Below are 6,311 nucleotides of genomic sequence, written 5' to 3'. Positions count from 1 at the left end.
CCCGATATTGCCGCGTGTCACAGAACCGTAAGCCCGCCCGCAACATAACAGCTTCAAACAGGACGCCCTTAGTCCCGACCAGGCGTGTGTCATATGACGCTAAAGGAGACTTTTAGCGTCATATAACACACGCCAAAGGCACGTGACCAAGCGTCCGTATTTTACGAGATGGGAGTGGGGATGTGTTACTTGTGTGTGGGTGTGTGTGTCTAAGCAATTGTTTCAGAAAAAGAGAAAGGATTGGGGGGATTGGGGAATGAGGTTGGGATTTGGATCTTAAAAGGCATGCAAACATCAGGTAAAGGTGAGTATTTGCAGATGAGGTGTAACCTAATGAAGGTAGGATTCATTTGTAGCCAAGGGACAGAGTCTGCGATGAAATCCCTTCAGGTTTCTGGTAGACAGTGAAGTAAAAAGGTAGAGAACGTCTTCCTATCTTACTTCTCCTTCCATAAATCCTGGTGTTGGGAATCTCATCAGACAGTGTGGATTACCAAAGGCCTCCCCGGGCGCTCTGCCTCTCAATGAAATTCGACTTGAGTTTTAAAAGCTAGCCGACTACTTTGATCTCCAGATAGCATCGCTAACATTATGGTGCCGTTTTGTATTGGGCTGTGTGTGTTTGGGTTGTCTGTGTGTTGTGTGTATGCATTTGTTTGTGTTGTGTTTGTGTCTGTATGTTTGATGTGTGTGTGTGTATGTATGTCTGTAGGTATGTGTTCTTGTGTGGGTGTGTGTTGTGTGGGTGTGTGTGTTGTGTGTGTATGTGTGTTGTTTGCATGTATGTGTGTTGTGTGCGTGTATGTATGTTTGATGTGTGTTGTGTATGTATATGTCTGTTGTGTGTGTGTTGGTTGTTTGCATGGAAACTGGAACTTCATCAGGATGCCTAACATCCTGATCCATGAAATAACTGGCCTTTAATAATAAAAACCGGCCTTCCTCTACGGGTATACTTATGCCCCCTGTATTTTATCTAGGATAGATTATTCATTCAAGAAGAAAATTGGTGTCCTTTAAAGGTTGGATTTTTTCAAAATCTTTTTAATTAAGGCATTAAGATCAATTTCCAAAAGATTTTTTTTTTTATTCCTCTTTTTAATCCACTCTAGCATGGATGTGTAAATATATGCAAGCCACTATATGTGTGTGTTGGGTGCATGTGTGCGCGTGTGTTTCTTGAGTGCATGTATGTGTGTTGTATGCTTGTATAAATGCGTGTGTTGGGTGTGTGTGTGTGTGTGTGTGTGTGTGCATAAGCAATGGTTTAGGAAAAGAGTAAAGTTTCTGTGCTCCTCATATCTGGAACAAACTCCCAGAAAGCTGCAGGTCTGCTGCTACTCTCCGTTCTTTTAAATCAAGGCTGAAGACCTTTTTTATGCTGCCTTTCTTTAAATTATGATATTCATTTCTTTGTTTAATTTCTTACTTACTGCACTGTAACTTTTATTCTTGTGTTTTATCTGTTTTTATTTTTCAACAGTTTTTATGCAAAGCACTTTGAATTGCCCTGTTGCTGAAATGTGCTCTACAAATAAAGCTGCCTTGCCTAAATCATGGACAAAAAAAAAAAAAAAAAAGACATGCAAATGCAAAAGTCATTGTCCGTTCGTTGTAGATGAGGTGTAGCCTAATAAAAGTAGGATACCATGTAGCCAAGGGCTGGAACCTGGGATGAAATAAAAAAGGTACATACCGTCTTTCTGTCTCACTGTCAGCAGTAAAGCACCAGATAACAGTGTCTAGTGGCTGAGGTCGTCTCTGCTTGCTGCAGAAAGTCAATATTTGAAGCAGCACCTACAGTGTGTTGCATCGCCATAACCTTTGATAAGCGGTCCTGTGTTTCACTTTGAGCTCAATTAATTATGAAGGTAAACATAAGCAGCGGTTAATATGCTAACGACCATCCTCAGCGGGTTTTTAGGCAATAACACAATAGACTGTTACAGCAGCAGAGACCAGCTTTGGGATTCAATTTAGTTCAATTATAAGCCTGCCGATAACGGTTACATATCCTAGCGCATACACAACAACTACTATATCTGGAACTAACAATGCTCGGGATTACATCTACTTTACTCTATCCATCTAAACAAATTTACACATGATGGACAAAAGAAATCCAGAGACAATTACACACAAACATAATGACTCCACAACAAAAAAGGCAACTTAAAGTTGTCTAATGTAATCCGCTGCAGACCCTACCTTATTCTATTAAGAGTTTGTTAATGCTGAGGGCATGTAAAGCAGTAAAGTAATGATGGTAAGTAAAGAAGGAGAGCTAGAGGGAGGTATGGATTCAAGGGAAGGCTAATAGTCTATTATTGTGTGGTTTTCCCTTTTAAAAAGTTGCTATATGGGCTAATGGCAGGCGGTGGGGAAAGTTTTTATGCTGATGATAGTGTTTAATTTCCAGTATAAGTAAATAAGTAAACAAGAGAAGTGCTGAGGCATGAATGTATTAGTGTATGTATTTGGGCCAACAGACAGGCAGGCTGGACAAAGTATAACTGTATATATGCATAACAAATCATATCTATAGCAATAGCCACACAGCCACCACAAATACAAAGGCATAATTCAGGCATATCAAGCATGGTATCAAACAAATGACATGAAGTTTACATGATGTATATTTTATCAGCTTATATAAAGACACCTACAGCCTATAAGACCAACTACAAATCACAAAAACAATACAACAACAGAACAAAGACAAGGTATTCGAAGTAGAAATGTTGACACTGCAACTGTTAGGTAGATATGTAAAGAGTTCCACTTCCAACCTTTGGCCTAAACATTAAACCTAACGCAACATTTTGGAAGCTATCGGACTAATACTGTTGGGGAAAACAGAAGGGACCGTTGCAGGTGATTTGTGATGATAAATCTGCAATGAACGCCATTGGTGCACACTGCTGTGGTTCACCAAACAGCCACATTTTTTTAATTGAATGTCTAATTTTGGTCAAGGTAATTAAGGAGGTAGATTGGACAAAGCATGCTACCAGGCGTTGGTTTGGTGGCCATTTGCAGGCTAAAAGATATAAAAACTAAACACAACCAAACTTTTGTGGGATGGTTTTCTTTAAGACTTCAAACTTGTTGCTGAAAAAGTGATTTAAATAATGCAATGTGTGCTGTTGGTACCTTTTTTGTATCCATGAGCTTGGCCCACCTGACAAACGATTCCCCTCATGTTAAAATGGCCATTTATACTCTACAAACAGGAAGTGGAAGAGGCCAAGTGCCAATGCTGCCAGGGGGGGGATCGGACATCTTCACGGTATTAGATTAAATTCTTTTGGAGTTTAATTGCATTCCATTAATAGTGAATTGAGCATAATGTATATGCACACTTTGTGTACATAAATATTTAATTTTATATGTTTTATTTGCCTTGTAGAATTAATATGATCTTACTTTCCCACCCGAATAAATTAAACTATGTGCTCAAACATTCTCCCTGTGGGTAATGTGACAAATTAATGGTTTAGGTTTTATTTTTCTTACTTTTAATTGCCTGCTATGTCTCTAACACATGTTTTCAAGGTTATGCATTTTTAACTCATGATACATTACTTTTTTCCCCTCACTTTCTGTGCAAAGTGACACCCCGGCTAGGTGAACATAGCAAAGACATTATGCAAACAGGTAGGATTAAACTCAGAAACATAAGGCTAAAGGTCACGGAGCGCACACGACTTTCAGCAGAAAACACAGAGATGGTTCCTACAGACCTCATCCCAGACAACAGGTGACTTGAAAAGGAAAGACCTTCTGAGAAAACCACGAACGAGAAGAAATTCAATATTTTACATCTGCCTGCAGGTGATAACTTTAAATACACCTCAGCATGCCACAGCGGCGTTTAGGTGCCCAATCCACCCCGGAGATGCTCATGCACGTTGTTGCAGATCGAATGCACTGATGAGTGCTGGGACTGAATCATTCAGAAATACAGGATTACCCAAATCTGAGCCACAAGTCACTAAACAGCTCTGTTAACAATATTAACAATATCCAATACATTATTTATTCCACTGTGAATATAGACAATATTCCTTATTTTGAATCAGAATACATGATAGAAAATAGGCTTGGAAATGTAGGAACTATTGGATAGGCTAGACCAATATAATGTAGGTCTGCTAAATAAAACATAAAGTTCACATTTAATGTAATTTGTTCCATTTCAAACTAATAATTTCATATCCAAATACATCACACATGTTCTATAGGCACAGTCTTACACTTTTTTAGAGAAACTATTCCAGTGCTGGCCAAGTTTTCAGAATTTTACTTATTAAAATCTTAAATCTTAACTGGTCAAGTGGCAGTACTCCGATCCAATGAATATCACGATTGTCACATTGACAGCACTCTAGCCCAATGGTTTGTGGGGGCTGGTATCTCACACTGAGAGACACTGACCAAGTTTCAGTAGTTGACGAGTTAAAATCAAATGAGTTGGAATGACACGAGGTTGAAATATTGTCTAATGAAAGTGACAGTATTACTCTCGATACAGCTTTAAATGCTTGATATACATGCAGGAGAACATTAATAAACACAGTTGTGTGTGAGTGTGTGTGTGACTGAAGGGAACTGTTGTAAAGACCCTCCCCTCCGTAAAAGAGGAGTAAATAAATCCTTTAAGACCTGCATAATAAGACAGAGGGCCACAACTGTGACTCATTACTGTTCCCATCCCGTCACAGCAGCCTGTCTCCGTGCTCCAGCTGATTCTCTCTGGTTTGGCTACAAAAGATTAAAAACACACAGATTACGGCCTGAAATGCCCGTGCACAATACACACACACAGCTGTGCATCCACACTCATCATCTTAGTAGCTTCGTCTACACTGGCAGTTGCCATTTTGAAAGAAATCTATCGATATATATGCAACACTTACGCGCCTGGTGTGTTTTCACTGTTAGCATCCGCTGCAGTGAATGAAGTTAGCACGGACGCTGTCGACTGCACATGTGGGAGGGGACAGATCCCGGGTGTCTGCGACCACGTTAAACGTGTTTCACCACACAGACGGATTCTAAAGACGGGTTCATTAAAGCTATGATGGATACCAGCTGTAAAACTGTCTGTTAGTCCAAATTCAGTGACGTTTATGAGTTGACAACAAACGGCAGAGGTATAAAAGCAGAGTTATAAAACCAGAGTTATAACAGCAGAGTTATAACAGCGGAGTTATAAGAGCAGAGTTATAAGAGCAGAGTTATAAGAGCAGAGTTATAAGAGCAGAGCTATAAGAGCAGAGTTATAAGAGCAGAGTTATAAGAGCAGAGTTATAAGAGCAGAGCTATAAGAGCAGAGTTATAAGAGCAGAGTTATAAGAGCAGAGTTATAACAGCAGAGTTATAAGAGCAGAGCTATAAGAGCAGAGTTATAAGAGCAGAGTTATAAGAGCAGAGTTATAAGAGCAGAGTTATAACAGCAGAGTTATAACAGCAGAGTTATAAGAGCAGAGTTATAACTGCAGAGTTATAACAGCAGAGTTATAACGGCAGAGTTATAAGAGCAGAGCTATAAGAGCAGAGTTATAACAGCAGAGTTATAACAGCAGAGTTATAACAGCAGGTAGTTATAACAGCAGAGTTATAAGAGCAGAGCTATAAGAGCAGAGTTATAACAGCAGAGTTAGAACACAAACTACATTTAACGTGGCTGCATGATATCACGGTGTCCATTCCTCCACCTGTCCTCGGGGCCTTTTGTGTAAAATAGATTTTACAGTTTCTTCAGGTACACATACTCATCTCTCTCTCCTCTCCCTCTAGCTTTCTCTCTGTTGTTTCTCCCACATACTCTTCCCCTTCTGCTCTCTTTTCTTCTTCTTCTCCTCTCTCTCTCTCTCTCTCTCTCTCTCTCCTCATTAGGTTTGTTGAACTCTCTCAATGCAGCATGACTGGATAAACAGAGCTTGCATAAACTAATGGGCCACTGCAAACTCATCTACTCCCTCAATACCTTTTCTTCTCCTCTGTACACTTTCATTTTCATCACACACCTCTCATAATGCCTCCTGTTAAATCCTAGACCCAATGTGTCTAACTCAAGGCCCGCGGGCCAAACCAAAAATACAGAAAACTGTTTTTAAAACTACAATCACGTGACCCTCTAAGCAGATTTGCTAATTACAATTTACACTCTGTTATAAGACAACACACACAGGCCTGAAACACATAGACACACAGTATGCTTAGGTCCTTTACATGCACTGATGGACACATGTCAGAGTGAGTGGGCTGGGGATTTTTTTTGGGGGGTGGGGGGGGTTGGTGCCTTG

This window comes from Etheostoma cragini, chromosome 3, assembly GCF_013103735.1.
Source record: "Etheostoma cragini isolate CJK2018 chromosome 3, CSU_Ecrag_1.0, whole genome shotgun sequence".
Taxonomy (NCBI): domain Eukaryota; kingdom Metazoa; phylum Chordata; class Actinopteri; order Perciformes; family Percidae; genus Etheostoma; species Etheostoma cragini.
This window is presented reverse-complemented; position numbering follows the sequence as displayed.